The sequence below is a fragment of the Poecilia reticulata genome, chromosome 17 (genome assembly GCF_904066995.2).
Source record: "Poecilia reticulata chromosome 17, P_reticulata-male-v2, whole genome shotgun sequence".
Lineage (NCBI taxonomy): Eukaryota > Metazoa > Chordata > Actinopteri > Cyprinodontiformes > Poeciliidae > Poecilia > Poecilia reticulata.
In genome coordinates, this window is record NC_088846.1 from 3,155,804 (window position 1) to 3,172,807 (window position 17,004).

The window sequence follows — 17,004 nt, forward strand, 5'->3', positions numbered from 1 at the left end:
CTATGACCTCATCAGTGAGCTCACTGGACTTCTGGTGCAACGCCTTGCTTCTGATCGTTGCTATGGAAATGATCAGCTCAGCTCTGCATGACTCAAGCTGGCATAAATATTTAAATAAAACATTATAATTTTTATTTTACATGAAGAGATTAAAGGATTTGTATATGATTTAATTTTTGCTTTTGTGGTTTTCCATACCTGCTGTGGTATAAATGTTCTGAAGCCTTTTTCCACTATAATTTTTAATTACAATTACGGAAATTTATTAGGATTATTAATGTATTAATAATTGCGCAGTGCTAGGAACAGTCTGTGACTTATTATATTTATTTGTATACATTTTCGCAGACAATTTAATGCTGTGACTATTTTACGAAACATAAGAAACAACAGGATCCAGCCCTGCACTTATACATCATTTTATTGAGGTCCAAAACTTAGAAGTTCTTGTCTTGCGTCATTCAGGAGTCTTGGGTATAAAAGGGCTTCATGATTGTATTTCAAAGGCAGATTTCAAGAACAACTCGGGCAAGAGTTTGGGTCAGACTGTGCTATTCCGGGATGTTGAGGTGTGCAGGAATCTTCACTAAATTCCCTTCTCACCCTCCTCGGGTGGTCTGTTTCATCCTCTGAGCTCGGGTCCTCTACCAGAGGCCTGGGAGCTTGAGGGTTCTGCGCAGTATCTTGGCTGTGCCTAGAACTGCACATTTCTGGACTGAGATGTCTGATGTTGTTCCTGGGATCTGTTGTAGCCACTGCTCCAGTTTGGGGGTGACTGCCCCGAGGGCCCCGATGACCACAGGCACCACTGTGGTCTTCACCTTCCAGGTCTTTTCCAGTTCCTCCCTGAGGCCCTGGTACTTCTCCAATTTCTCATGCTCCTTTTTCCTGATGTTGTAATCACTTGGTATTGCTACATCCACCACAACGGCTTTCCTCTGTTCTTTATCCACCACCACAATGTCCGGTTGGTTCGCCATTACCATCTTGTCTGTCTGGATCTGGAAGTCCCACAGGATCTTAGCTCGGTCATTCTCCACCACTTTTGGGGGTGTTCCCCACTTTGATCTCAGGGCTTCCAGTCCATATTCTGCACAGATGTTCCTGTACACTATGCCTGCCACTTGGTTATGTCGTTCCATGTACGATTCCCTGCCAGCATCTTGCACCCTGCTATTATGTGCTGGACTGTCTCAGGGCCTCCTTGCACAACCTACACCTTGGGTCTTCTCTGGTGTGGTAGATCTGAGCCTCTATTGCTCTGGTGTTTAGGGCCTGTTCCTGGGCGGCCAGGATGAGAGCCTCTGTGCTGTCCTTGAGTCCAGCTTTCTCCAGCCATTGGTAGGTTTTCCTGACATCAGCCACTTCAGTTATTTGTCGGTGGTACATCCCATGTAGGGGCTTGTCCTCCCATGATGGTACTTCCAGCACCTTGTCTTCTGTTCCCCATTTCCTGAGACATTCGCTGAGCACATCGTCCGTTGAGGCTTTGTCCTTGATGTATTTATGGATCTTGGATGTTTCATCCTGGACAGTGGCTCTCACACTCACTAGTCCTCTGCCTCCTTCCTTACGGCTCGTGTACAGTCTCAGGGTGCTGGATTTGGGGTGGAATCCTCCATGCATGGTTAGTAGCTTCCTAGTCTTAACATCCGTGACCTTCATCTCTTCCATTGGCCAGCTAATTATTCCGGCAGGGTATCTGATTACTGGTAAGGCATAGCTGTTTATTGCACGGATCTTGTTCTTGCCATTGAGCTGGCTTCTCAGGACTTGCCTTATTCGTTGGAGGTATTTGGCTGTGGCTCCTTTCCTTGTGACCTCATTGAGGTTGCCATTTGCTTGTGGTATTCCCAGGTACTTGTAGCTGTGCTCTATGTCTGCTATTGTTCCTTCTGGGAGTGAGACCCCTTCTGTGTGGGCGACCTTCCCTCTCTTTGTAACCATCCGACCACACTTCTCTAGTCCGAATGACATCCCAATGTCAGTGCTGTAGATCCTGGTGGTGTGGATCAGTGAGTTGATGTCTCGCTCGCTCTTGGCGTACAGCTTGATGTCATCCATGTAGAGGAGGTGACTGATCGTGGCCCCATTCTTGAGTCGGTATCCGTAGCCAGTCTTGTTGATGATTTGGCTGAGAGGGTTCAGGCCTATGCAGAACAGCAGTGGGGACAGAGCATCTCCTTGGTATATGCCACATTTGATGGACACTTGTGCAAGTGGTTTGCAGTTGGCTTCAAGGGTGGTTTTCCACAGCCCCATCGAGTTTGCAATGAAGGCTCTTAGAGTCCTATTGATGTTGTACATCTCTAAGCATTCAATGATCCAAGTGTGTGGCATTGAGTCATAGGCTTTCTTGTAATCAATCCAAGCGGTACACAGGTTGGTGTGTCGGGTTTTGCAGTCTCGGGCGACTGTGTGGTCTACAAGGAGTTGGTGTTTGGCTCCTCTGCTATTTATGCCTATGCCCTTCTGTGCCTTGCTCATGTATTTATCCATGTGCCCGCTTATCTTAGCCGCTATGATGCCTGACATGAGCTTCCATGTTGTAGAGAGACAGGTTATTGGCCGATAGTTGGATGGGACTGAACCCTTCGAGGGATCCTTCTGTATCAGGATTGTGCGCCCTTCAGTTAACCATTCAGGGTGAGTCCCATTTTGTAGCAGCTGGTTCAGTTGAGCTGCCAGTCGCTCATGGAGGGCAGTGAGTTTCTTAAGCCAGTAGGCATGGATCATGTCAGGTCCTGGTGCTGTCCAGTTTTTCATACCCGAGACTCTGTCTTGGACATCTGCCACAGTGATGGTTACCGGGGCTTGTTCCGGGAGGTTGCTGTGGTCCTCTCGTAGAGAGGTTAGCCACTGTGCATTGCTGTTGTGGGACGCCTCCCTTTCCCATATGCCTTTCCAGTATTGTTCAGTCTCCAGCCTGGGTGGGTCTGCTCTGTTGTTATTACCCTGCCATTGAGAGTACACTTTGGCTGGTTGGGTGGCGAAGAGCCGGTTAATCCTCCTGGCTTCATTCTCTCTCGTGTATCTCTTTAGGCGGCTGGCCAAGGCTTGGAGCCTTTGTTTGGCAGTTTCGAGTGCTTCAGGTATGGGCATCTGGCTGTACTTCTTGGGTACTGATCTTTTCATTGCACCCCTTTGGAGCTCTGACAGTTGACTCACTTCCCTCCTTGTGATCTTGATCTTAGCCTCTAACCGTCTTTTCCATGGTGGGTATTGGGTCTCATGGTTGCTCTTATAACCAAGCATCTCAAGGATCACTGATGCTGAGTTGTATATCAGCTCATTGGTTTCTGTTATGGTGTTGGTAGGGATCGTTCTCAATGCTGCATTCACATCTTCAATGAGACTTTCTGATGGTACTTCACTGAGCCGTTGTAATTGGCGTCGGGGTCGTCTGGTGTTCATTCGGGCCATGATTCTCTCTCTCAGGTCAGTTGCTGCCTCGTTCAGCTCAGATGGTTCGTTCATTACTGGGGCTACATACCCAGTCTCTGGGTGGGGAGTTGTAGTTGACTCCCTTCTGACCTGGCATCCTGGCTCCTTCCCGTAGCACTTGTGTCGTACCTCGTCAATCTCCAGTTGTGACAGCAGTTGCCGTTTGCGGATGTTGGAACACTGAGCTACTAGTTGTTTGGCAGTTAGTGTTGACTGGGGATGTCGAGCTAACCATTCCTCCCACAGTCTTTGCATGTAGCCCCTCTGACTAGGATTGCTCTTATATATATATATATATATATATATATATATATATATATTATAAGTCCCTATGTTACGGAGAGAAAGCTTCTTCAATCAAGAGACAGGGCTCGGATGTCTTTTACTGAACATTTCTGTTCAGTTTTTATTGAGGAGAAAACGGCCCATGCTGATAACGGCAACAGCTGTTCGTTACCTAGCAACTAAAATCAACAGAAGCAAGACAGTGACAAAAGACAGAACCAGATCCTGTTAAGCATTCTTCAAAATAAAAGACTTCCTCTATCCAAATAAATCACACTTAAATATGTTTCACTTCACCTTTTGTAATTATATACAATCATGTTCAATTAAATTAATAATAATCATCATGTAAATTTTGGTTGACATATAATTGTAAATCAGCCACTTATCATGCAAATTATACTTAACATATAAGTGTAAAGACCAGTGGCGGAGCTAGACTTTTAAAGTTGGGGGGGCCAAGGGGGGGCCAGGACTACCTCTGGGGGGGCAACATTTAAAATGTGTGTGTACATCTATCTATCTATCTATCTATCTATCTATCTATCTATCTATCTATCTATCTATCTATCTATCTATCTATCTATCTATCTATCTATCTATCTATCTATCTATCTATCTATCATTTAAAAAAATAACCAAACTGAATATTTGGTTATTTTTAAGCCCCTCTGTCATTTTACATGTTATAATTAACACCTTTGACTGGCGCACATGGAGACATGATAGACTTTATGCAGAGTTCATCGCAGAGGAAACTAAAATCAATCAAATAAAAGATCCTTTCTGAATATCATCTTATGACACTGAACTAAATGCGTCTTTCTGACCGAGAGCTGACAGCGTGTTGAAGAGTTATGGACACCTTGGTTAGGAAGCTCTGGTTTGACAGGTAATTTGACAGGTAACAATATTTCGGGTCGGACCAGAATTATTTGCCTGATGGTGGTTCGGGCTTCTAATGACTTTACATTTAATGAGTTTGCAGCACACAGAGAAAACCTAAAGAGAATGTGATCTACTTATTGTAGTTTAAGTAGAGGAATAACATCTGACTGTTGAGAGAGGAAAGACATTAAAGTGCAGATCCGTTAGGCAGAAACAAGCGCAGTGCGCTGGGCAATAAATGCGCGTAAATGCTCCACCGTTACGCTCCAATTAATCACACATGAGATGACAAACGCCAAATATACAATTTATAGTTACACTGCTTAGTTAATGGTGTTTTAAAAACAAAACCAGTAAAAACTAGTTAATATGTCAGATTCCCTCCTCAGCCTCGTCTTGATAAGAACAGAGAGCAGTCCGCTGGTTTCTGTCCAGACTGTGGTCAGCTGACCACTTGGTGCGCAGACAGTTTCAACTTTACGCACAAAGAACATCGTGGAGCTCATTATTAATCATACTAAGAACAATATCAGTCAGAGAATCATCTCTGATCTGGACGCTTTAACGGACCAGAGACTTTGGAGCTCCTAGCTCAGCTGATCCGCTTCTGCGGGGTTTTTCTCCCGCTGAGGGAAGTGAGTGCGAGATCAGGAAACGATCAGAGTTCTGTCGTCTTCTAATCACGTCATTTCGTGAATTGTTACCTGATTTCAAAAACGTTCCAACAGAGAAATAATAAATGTTTCGTTTGATGACTACAAATTGGAAATAAAATTATTTTTTTCTTTGACGGACAACGAAAAAACTCTAGCGCCACCTCTGATCCAAACTAGAACATCGTCGGCCCCTCTTCGGTTTTTTCTTTTTTTTGCGGAGGATCAATAAATAACTTATTGGTGTTTTACAACCACCAGGTATGAAGGGTTTTAGCCTTTGAGTTGCACCACAGCGCAGCACAACTGAAACACCCAGGACAAGAATTTCAGCTTGTTTTTATGAGTACAAAGGAGGCTGGTATCGCGCCTGATCTAAATCTATTTATTTATGTCATCACATGGACTTATAAAAAGTTTTATACATTTTCTTTTGATATATTTATTATTGTTTTTCTTCTTTAGATATTAGGTTGACTTAGAATGATTCCAAATAATGTACAGGAATAGCCTGGTGCTGTTACATGTCAATCATCTGGGGGGGCCACTGGGGGGGCCAATCAGATGACAGGGGGGGCACTGGCCCCCCTGGCCCCCCCTCTGGCTCCGCCACTGTGTGTGTGGTCGCGGCACAAACGGGAATAACCCCCTTCATTTTCAGGAAGAGCCATCACAAGAACAAACCAGAAAATTAAACTGCAGTGAAAGGAGGCGCTACAGAGTAAACCGGGGCTCAAGATGTATGTGACTGTGTGTGTGCATACTGTATGTGTGTTAACAAGTCATTCGGTGTGCAAGAAGAGTACAGGGAGAAAAATTAGATGAGTAGAGACTCAGCAGTGGGCTGGCCCAGAAAAAACAATTACTCTGCTTGCTTTTTCACAGCTGCTCCCAATTGTTCTCTCCTTATATCTTTGCCCATCACTCCTTCCATTCCTTCATCTTGCTCATGTGTGACTGGGCTTAACTAGCATGGAACTGTTTCAGAGGTGAACAAATTATAAGAAAACAATGCTTCCTACACATTAACACTGGACTGTTACACACGTTGATCACCAGACCAGCCGGCTGCCTCTGATTGAACATTTCCAACTCATCATTTTCTTGGCACGTTATGTGCCATGTACCCCACATTTGCAACTCTGTTGCTGGGTTGATGCAACTGCAGCTGAGTTTCCACTGACCATGATATTGCGCAAATTGGAATTATGAAAATAAATTTGCTTAATGGAAACAGGCCCATTTAAAAAACAAAACAAAAAAACATGTTTTTTGATAAAGTGTTTGCACTAGTATGAGGTGGTTTTTCAGCTGCAACAAAATTAGTGTATTTTGCAAAACTTCAATGGAAACGTTTCTCCCCCCCACATTTGTTGAATTCAGTTGGTGGAAATGTCGTGTCAGTTGGTGGAACTGACATTTGAGTCAGTTTGTGGAAATGTTGTGTAAATCATTCAGACTACATTTAGGCACACACTGGTAAGGAAAACAGAATAATACAATTATTTTAAAATGTTTTAAATAACATTTAAAACGTAATTTTTAGGTTTTCCCCCACCCCAAACGTCAGGAATGCAGCGCCCCCTACGGGCCAAACGTCACTGCATCTTGTTATATTCCCATGATAATGAAGATTTTCAGTTTGAGTTCTTTTAAACTGTAACTTATTTACTTTCCGTCACACTCAAAAGTATTATGACATCTTTCTGTCACAGGTAAGAGAATTATGACCGATAATAACTGCACAGAAACTCTTCAACAAATACAGCCTTTAAGCTATATTTGTAAGAGCTACGTTTTATCTTCTGCACCCTTTCTGTTCCTCCCTGTACTCCACCTGCCACATCATCCCTTTAGTTAGGTTGGTACTAACTTCTTTTCCTCTTCACTTCTTTCTCTCCAGCTGCCCCTCCATACATAATTAAGTTTTGAGTGGAAATGTAACCCCTACTTCCTTTTTTTCTCAGTTTTCTCCCTCTCTGCTCCCATGTGGCATGGGATCTCTCGGCATCGTTTTTTTCCTTTCTTTCTGCCTCCTTCCTTACCTTACCAGTGACTCCATTTGGGCCCACGCCGGGGCCAGGCTTGTCTTTTTAAGTGATATTGTTGAAATGTTAAATCACACCGCTGCCACCACTGCCACTGCCTCCCCATCCACCTTATCCTGTGAACAGTTTCTCGTTTCACATTGTCCTGTCATCCTATCCACTCACTCATCAATAAGTAATCCAAAGGCTCTGTCAGCCGCTGTATTTCTCTTTTAACATGAGACAAGGTGATGCTTGGGGCCTGACCGGTCCCATATTAACGTGCATGTTAATGAAGCTGAAGTATCGGACTTCCTTCTTTCTTTCTGTTTCATGCCTTTTTAATTCAATGCGCAACTTAAAACATTTGGTAAAATGTAAACTCTCTGTCACGAGCAGCAGAGCTGGATTTAAGCTTAATATAATTCAGTTCAGTTCGATTCAGTTCTATTCAGTTAATTTAAATTCAGTTTAGTTAATTCGGTCAAATATTTTTTAATATGGACCTATTTGTGTCTTTAATAAAGGTGATGATGATAATTTAAGTTCAAATTAATATGATTCAGTTCAACGCAATTCAATATGTATGTAGCACCAATTCACAACACGTCACCTCAAAGCATATGTTGCTCTACATTTAAAAGTCTCTTAGACTGTTGATAATGTCAAAGTACATGATCTAAAAAGTCAAATTCAGGCTAAAAAAATCTTAATTGTTAATTTCTTAGAATACTGAGCTGCTGAATGGGTTCAGCAGTTTAGGTCTCCATCTCATTGTGTGGTAAAGCAGTCTGCCAGAAGAAGTGAAATACAACTCAAGACGTTCCAGAAATGCTTTAATTACTCTGTATATTTCCCTTGGCTACAGTCTTAAGCAAGGCTTAAGCACACCATGCAGTAATCAATAGACCCTGTTCATTTATGAACAGTATATAAAATACAAGCTCAAGATGTAGCCCAATTAACCAGCAGCCCAGGTTACCAACATTATCAACATTGATTATCTGTCACTGTCACCAAGCAGTGGACTGGATTTGTTTAGTGACAAGTGACCAATATGTTGCTCACTGCAACATTACTGTCTTAAAAATGTACATCCAGCATGAAAATAATCTATATATTTGATTCACTTTTTATAATTTTTTCATCATTTTTCAGCAACAGTAGAAAACATCATCAGCTTTATGAATCAACATAAAGCTGATGTTTATCAGCTTTACCCTGAAATATAATCCTTATATTTCAGGGTTATATTGCAACCCTGAAATATAAGATTATATTTACGGACTATGGGACTAAACTAAAAAATGACAAAACTTTTGTTTTGGTTATGTGAAAGATTCACTACTAGCATGTACATTTAATGTTCATGCTGTACACTGTAAAAAAAAAACGGCCTCAATTTACGGTAAAAAACTGGCAGCTGTTGTTGCCAGAATTTTACCGTATAAAGACGGTAAAATTCTGGCAACCAAAACTGCCAGTTTTTTACCATATTTTAGAAATACGGTAAAATTCTGGCAACCAAAACTGCCAGATTTTTTACCGTTTTTTTCAAAATACGGTAAAATACTGGCAACCAAAACTGCCAGTTTTTTACCATATTTTAGAAATACGGTACAATTCTGGCAACCAAAACTGCCAGTATTTTACCGTATTTTGGAAATGCAGTATTTTACCGTATTTTTAAAATACGGTAAAATTCTGGCAACCAAAACTGCCAGTATTTTACCATATTTTCCAAATACGGTAAATACCGTATTTCCTAAAATATGTTAAATAAAAAATTAAAATGTGGTTTTGCTGTAGTAATACGGTCATACTGCCTGAGGCATAATATCTACATAAGTGAAAAACACGGCCAGACTGTATGACATATTGACATTTTATTGTAAAAAACCCCCAAAAAACCTTATGGTAAATTACCGGTCGCTGTTCTTACCAGAATTTTACCATAAAAATTATAGTACAACACACAAGGAAATGTAACTTGTCAGCATTTCTATACAGAAAGTTATAAAGAAAATGAATTCAAATTAAACAAAAATACAGATTACGAGTAATCCACTTAAAGAAACAATTTCTATTTAAAAATTTAGTTAAAAAAAAAACAATTCTATTTTCTGTCCTGTTTCCTCACGGTATATACTGAGATCTAGAAAACAAAACAAACAAACAAAAAAACAGCATGTGTCCACATAAGACATAACCTATTGTAGAAGAAAAATCGGTGATAAAAGGATTCTTGCTCTGGGTTGAGAGTCACAAGTCAATGAGTTCAGACTTTGCTCAGGATGGTTGTGGTCTTCCCAGTCACAGGTTGAAATTGAGACTCGCATGCTGTCAATCAGGTGTTTCCTCTCTGCTGGAAAACAAACAAAGCAAAAGTTAGAAAGATGCACTGCATGAACATCATATAAAAGCACCATTTGCTTAAATGTTTATTTCACCTTTGTTGACTTGCATATGGAGACTGGTACTTCAACCAGGCAGTGTGATCATTTCTGACTGAAAATTCAGTAGTTCTTAAACCTTTGTTTGTTGTCGACAGGTGTGATCCTCTCTGCAACCAGACGAAATACACAAACAAAAAACATAAATAAAAACAAATAACTGTTTTAGGCAATTTATGAAATACATACTCACCATTTATCTGAGTCTCATGAAGGCCAATAAGTTGTCTTCAACCATTTATGTAAGTTACTATTCCTGCAAGCTAGCAGAAACAAAGCTGGAAATGTGTACACTTTTCATACAGGCAAACAAATAGATACACCTGAGACGATTTATGCTATGTTAGTTTTTCTATGTTAGTTAGTCACTTTTGGTGCATTTCTCAGTAACAGTAAGCGCATTTCTCGAAACAATTTGCAGAAACAGCAAAAATAGAATTTATTTGCTTGAAAATTCCTTAGTTCAGCTCTTAAAATTCTGTCAGTTAACATATCAGTGACTCAAAATAATAAGTTATAGTTTCTTTATGTACAGATAAGACTTACGATAAGAATTGATTAGTCATGGGAAGAGACTACAAAATTCACATTTATGCTTTTGCTGTAATTTATTGATGGACCATGTGATTCAGAAAGAAAAAGACAGAAATGCAGAGAACAAAAAAAGCAGAAAAGGAACCACAGGACAATCTCCTCATGGAAAACTGTACAGTGCTGTAGAAATTACATACAGTAATTGCATTACATTTATTTTAATTTCCATCGTCATGCTGACAAAGATTCCTCAGTGGGGTTAAGGAATGAACAGTAGGGTGGGAGAACCTATATCAGCATCATGTTGTGGGTTGCAGCCATATCCTGATGTTGGACTGATGGAAACTGGCAGATGTCCTCAGCCTCTTCTGACTCTTCTTCTGCTTCCCTCCCAACTGTTTCCTCCTCAGCCTCACTCCTCTTCTTCTCTCTGGCTGTTCACTCTGTCCAGATACTTGTTCATCAGTTCTCAGAAATGTAACATTGTGTTGTGTTCTGGTTATATAGACCATATTGTTGCCAACTGATGGTTCACAAGATGCACTTTCAATCTGTTTCAGAAAACTGATTGATCGTTGGTTGAGCTAATGGTTCATACATTGACCTGTTAGAGAAACTCAGGACTCCCTTGGAATCATTAATTAAAATATGATTGACATTATGACAACTTTAAGACTTATACATGTTAAGACTTACACAATGAACTTGTGCTGTTTTGGAAGTTGAGAATTCAACACAGACACGTTTAACATATTTTGATCAACACGATGAAAGCAAATTACAACGGAGGGGAAAGCAGAGAAGTGCACATAATCAGCTACATGATGTACAAAAGCAAAACTTGCAAAAGGAATGAGAAACTCATTTTTTGATGTGCAGAAGTGACACAGTAATTTGAAGATTGAACAGGTAGTTTTAAGAATTTCAATTCTGTTCTGAGAAATGCACCCAAACTGAGAAAAACTGTAAAATATTAATATTTAAATTTCCTTATCTTAAAACCCTTCAACTGTCATGGACCCAGTGACTTTAGTGCAAGTATTTTGGGGGTGAGAGTCAAGAGATCAAAGGAAAATATTAAATATTAGCTCTGATGCCAAGCTTTATACTTCCAAGTATTACCAAAGTATTGAAACAAAAGCTAACGTGTTCTTCACAGATTTAACTTGTATGCATGAACATTTCACAAAGTAATTCAAATGAATTACTGAACCAAACTTGAAAAAGTTGCTTCTGCCATTAACAATAACTTTAAGCACATGCAGTCTAAAGTAGACCAGAAATATAATATATGCAGTCGTTCCTACAGAAACATTAATGGAAGTGTTGCATCTGGGAAAATTAAATGTTCCATATAGCAGAAATGTCTAGCTGCAGTGCATGTACATAAACAGCATGGCTCAGAAATTACACATTTCTTTATCAGTTGGTTAAAGTTAGCTAACTTCAGTTAAAACTGTGAAAGGAGCTCACCTGTGATGCAGAGATGTGTTTCCTTCTCCTCCTCCTCAACGTGCAAAAATAGCAGAAGCTTGATTTAAATTTACTGACTTTTTTTACAGTGTAGAGTTTATTTGCATTTTCAGAAGGTTTCCTGTTTCACATTAAACTCTGGAAAAAGATAACTGGTTATTAGAGTTGTTTACTTTCTACACCACAGACTGTGACTATATGAATCTAAAAGTCAGAACAGGATTTTCTGAACCATTAATGAATAAACATAAGCTAAGTAATTCCATAATGAATTCAGCTATTCATCCTGGTTTACTCCATTACATGTGTGCTTACAGAGCTGGCTTAAACATGCCTGGATCATATTCCTGAGTCATGTAAATGCCAGCTTTTTTCTCCCCTCCATAACATGCCTTGCTCACACGCAGAAGGTGTAAGCCCTGAAATCCCCATTTTTCAGCTACTGCTTTAAAACACAATCCAGTTCTGTTCATGATGAAGAGGCAACTGCTGTAAAATCCAGCTGAAGTTTTGCAGATATGGACAGAGGAAAAAAAAAACCTTCCTCTGCTGTTCTTTCTTTCTGGCACACAGATACAAAATTGTAGACAACTACACACTTGTTTTATTTTTTTACTCTCAGAGTTGCATGAAATCCACTTACAATTATGCTGCACCATGCGCACAATTGTGAGAAAATCTTTCAGCAGCTTGGATGTAGTCTCAGTGGGCAATGCTTCACTGCTGAGTGAAGCATTGGTAGGGGGAGGCCTCCTCAGTCAATTTATTATCTGTTTCCATCTAATATTCATCAGCTACTGGAAGATTCACCATGACAAGTCAATGTAATTGGCTAACAATACACCAAAGTGGACTTATGTTTGTCATCAGGTATGTTATACTCAGAAGACGCAGAGGGAGCATGCATGGAAGGACAGAGTGAGCTGCTGGTTCCTGGTTATGATCATCTGACAATTCAATACCTTCATGCAAGCATAACACTTTTCCTAAAGAATCACTTTGCAATTTTAATGTCTCAAAAGTGGAAGTAAAATAATGTTTTTGAGCTTTACATCATGTTATAATGATGTTCCCTCATCAAAACCATACCGGGAGTGTTGTTTTGACTATTTTATGCATGTTTGAGAAATCTTTTAATCTCCAAGGCAACCACTCAGCCGTACAAAACACTTGGGAGCAACAGTTTCCAAGCTTTGGCCTCACAGAGCCCCCTTCTGCTGCATCTTACCCGCTCAGCTCCTTCAGACTAGCCAGAAGTAATTAGCAAATTCCTGGTGGAAAAGCTCATCTGCTGAGCTCATTATAGGAGCCATGTCTCAGAGCAACACTGGTAAAAAAAAACAACAAAAAACACCGTTATAGGATTAACAGGGGAGCTATGTTTGATGACTTCCTGAAGGCAAAGTTTCAGATAGAGCAGGATTTTTTAAAGAGACAGAGGCCCAATGTCTAGGCGTTGAATATATTTGATATATATGTCATTTTTATAACAACTGAAAGTAATATAGTTACTTGATTGTGCAATAAGTTGTGCCTGGAAAACACATACCATGACAAGTCATGGTATGATTACTACCCCTTTAAATGAAGATCTCCACAAAGCCTCATCAACAATAATTCCTTGTACATTGAGCCAGATAAGCCCACAGGTCTTTAGTCATGTGTGGGTTTAGGAGAGCATGTGAATGTGTGACATGTGAGGGGAGGTCACACAAGAGCTCACTGTGTGTCATACATGCTCATATAAAGCAGGGTACTCACATGGCAGTGAACACAGAGGACAGCCATGTGAGTCATTTGACTGAGCAACAACAACAACCTGCAAATGTCTGACTGAGACACCTGCAAAAGTTAAATAGCGAATAATGTTCCTGTAATTAATAGAGCTGCAGCTGTTCCGAGCTGATCTCAGGAGTTTGTAAAGCTCTGAGTTGCTGATACTGATTGTTGCCCATTATTACCTGTCTTTAGGAACCATGATATTTGAAGATACAGCAACATCAAGTGTGATCATCTCTTCATTATTAGCCTAAAAAAGATTTCAAAACAAAGACAAACTCATAGCATTTGGAAAACAACATTCTCCATATGCATGCTTTAGAGAACATGCAGCCTTACCTTTTGCCATTGATTTTCAAGTTCAGGTAGACAGAGTAAAAGAGAAATGCTGATGCTATGTCCAGTAGTACAGAGGACAATGCACTGATGGTGGTAAGCTACATAGCTGCCATGCAAACGGAGCCACTGGACCCTCTCACTCCTAAAGACAAGGCAGATGAAGCGTCTTGCTCAAGAACACAACATCTATAGACAGAATGGGGGTTCAAACTGGCATTCAGATTTTTTGTGAAATCAGATTTTTTTGCGTTGTTCACATTTCCAAAAATATACAACTTTCATGTGATCTCCTGTGTGAACTGCAAAAAGGTGTTCCACTTGTGCAGTAGAGGACGCAGTGACATCACATTCTTCTGAATCTTGATTTTTTAAAACATCCTAAACATATAATCTATGTTCTTGCCGGCATTTTTTTATACTATTGGCCATCCAGAGTTTATTAATAATTGTCTTGATATTACCTTCTTTTTTGGTTAACTTACAATTCTTACTATACAAACTAGTCAACAGATTGACAAATGAATCATAGTCAATATTACCATCATCATTATATATAATCTGCATTTATTTATAGAACAACTACTTCCTTCTTCTCAATTCTGTTTGTATAATATAACTGATAACCATCAACTTCTTTTATATCAGTTTCCTTTCACCAAGTCTCTGTTACTACAATTACATTAAAACTTTTACTGAGTTGATTTAATCAGTTACTTTTACTAGACTCCAATTCAAACTGCTACTATTGAAATGAATTACAGACAGTGCTCTGTAGTATATTGTTAAATCGTTCCTGTGTATAATATTTAAACTCTTTAATTCTGAGAAATCAATGATCAACATCTTTTTCTAGCTCTATCTTTAAGTTCATCATATGTCTGTCCATGTGAAAACATGTTAGACCATTAAACATGTGTGTCTAACCTACTGCCTCTCATGACCTCTGTCCTTGTACTATCTGTGGCTTTTTAGTAACAGGCTTCATGGTTCTGTCTTCCTCTGTCTACTTATCAAGTTCTCCCAAGTCTTTGAGTATCTTCATAGCTCCAGCTTGATCTCAAATCCATACATTCCTATCCCCACTCCATGTTCCATTTTTCTGACTTCTTAACCTCCTCGCTTCGCTTGTAAGCTCCCTTTTTTTTTATTAATTTTAATTTATAAACATGTTTGTTCCCTTCCATTTTTTTATGTGTGCATTAAGACATCTTTTCTCTGTTGCTGATGAATGGAACTATAATAGCGACTCCGGATTGCTCAGACTTCCTCCGTGACAAATAGATATTGATTCCCTTTGTATGTTTATGTCGACTCTGAAGATAACCCACGACCAGTTGCTCCAGCAGTTTTTCCCTGTAGGTCCTCTGTTGAATCTGTATTAGCTGTCGCTCTGGCATATGTTCACTGTCGAGTTTCAAGTCCTGTAATCACCAAATACTCTCTTTGCCTGTATTGTTCCAGTTTTCCAATTCTCTCTTGAAGCAAAGAATTATTCTTATCCCGTTCTGTCAGTGTTGTTTGTAGTGACTTCCCCTCATTTACAACTTTGAGGAAACGCTCCTGCTGCAGCGTTAACTTGGTCAGTTCCCCTGACATGAAACTTAGTGTTCATTTAATCTCTTCCATGTCTTCTGCTTTATTTATGCTATTTTTGCTGCTCAGTCTTCACTTGGATAGCTGGCGTTAGCTGCTAATGTTATCTGCTAGTGTTAGCTGCTAACATTAATTGCTGAGCTCCTCCACCTAGAATTGGTTGTGTTTGTCTACAGCGAAAGTGTTCAGGTGCCCAACAAATGTAAAATGCATGCACACAGACTCTCTCCTCTACTCTTTCCCTGTGTTTCCTTTTTGGCATCCATCACTGTCTGTGGCAGTGGACTGCGAAACAAATTTCAATCACTATACATTACAGGTTAAGATAGAGAGCTGGGAATGCGCTATATGTGCCAGCTTCGATTTTTAGGTATCATCTACAGGTTCGTCCATCATTGCTCTGTGAGGCCCCCTTGTGTGTTGGGCCCCAGACAAGATGTTGCCTTGACACCCAGCATCAATCACCCTATGTGCAGAAGGGAGGAATGCGCTACGGCTTGCAGGCCTCCCTCCTCTCAGCCACATGCTCCCCCCATGCAGCTCTCTCAGTCTTCTATCATGTGAATTATGAGTTTGAGCATATGTCAGGAATCTGATTTTGTCTCGTCTCTGCATGACGTCTGTAGGTCTTCATTTTTGGTTTGGTAGCAGCCAGAAGCTTGTGATTTTAATGGCGGAATATGATTAGGTATTAATTATGCCGGCTATGAGGAAACGAGGTTAGTTTAGATCCACCTGGCGCCACTCAGTTAAACTTGGGTCAGAGCTATTAAGAAAATATGAGGTCATGCTTTAACTCTATTGGAGCTTTGCAAAGAAGCATAATCATAAAGGGATGAGATCATTTCAGAACGCTCAGCAATAAGGTGGAAGTGGCTGATGCCATGCAGCATTTTTATTTATGACTCCACACTGTAAAAACAAAAACGGCCTCAATTTACAGTAAAAAACTGGTTGCTGTGGTTGCCAGAATTTTACCGTCTTTATACGGTAAAATTCTGGCAACCAAAACTGCCAGTTTTTACCGTGTTTTCAAAATACGGTAAAATACTGGCAACCAAAACTGACAGTTTTTTACCGTATTTTGAAATTGCAGTATTTTACCGTATTTTTAAAATACGGTACAATTCTGGCAACCAAAACTGCCAGTTTTTACCCTGTTTTCAAAATACGGTAAAATACTGGCAACCAAAACTGACAGTTTTTACCGTGTTTTCAAAATACGGTAAAATACTGGCAACCAAAACTGACAGTTTTTTACCGTATTTTGAAATTGCAGTATTTTACCGTATTTTTAAAATACGGTACAATTCTGGCAACCAAAACTGCCAGTATTTTACCGTATCTTTTAAATACGGTAAAATACCGTATTTTCTTAAAAATAATAAAAAAATAAAATGTAGTTTTGCTGTAGTAATACGGTCATACTGCCTGAGGCATATCTACCTAAGTGAAAAACATGGCCAGACTGTATGACATATTGACATTTTATTGTAAAAAACCCCAAAAACTTTATGGTAAATTACTGATCACTGT

At 39.8% G+C, this 17,004-nt stretch overlaps 1 long non-coding RNA gene across 2 annotated transcripts; it reads right to left on the reverse strand.

Moving 5' to 3' along the window:
- Positions 1-9,058: 9,058 nt before the first annotated feature.
- LOC103479156 (uncharacterized) lies at positions 9,059-16,592 on the reverse strand. Of its 2 annotated transcripts, none has more exons than XR_535909.3 (3): positions 9,944-16,592; positions 9,748-9,860; positions 9,059-9,662 (listed from the first exon to the last, which is right to left on the reverse strand). It is a non-coding gene; the product is annotated as an uncharacterized LOC103479156 (long non-coding RNA). The 2 variants fall into 2 exon arrangements; XR_535908.3 differs by having other exon boundaries at positions 9,059-9,659; positions 9,944-16,584.
- Positions 16,593-17,004: the final 412 nt, after the last annotated feature.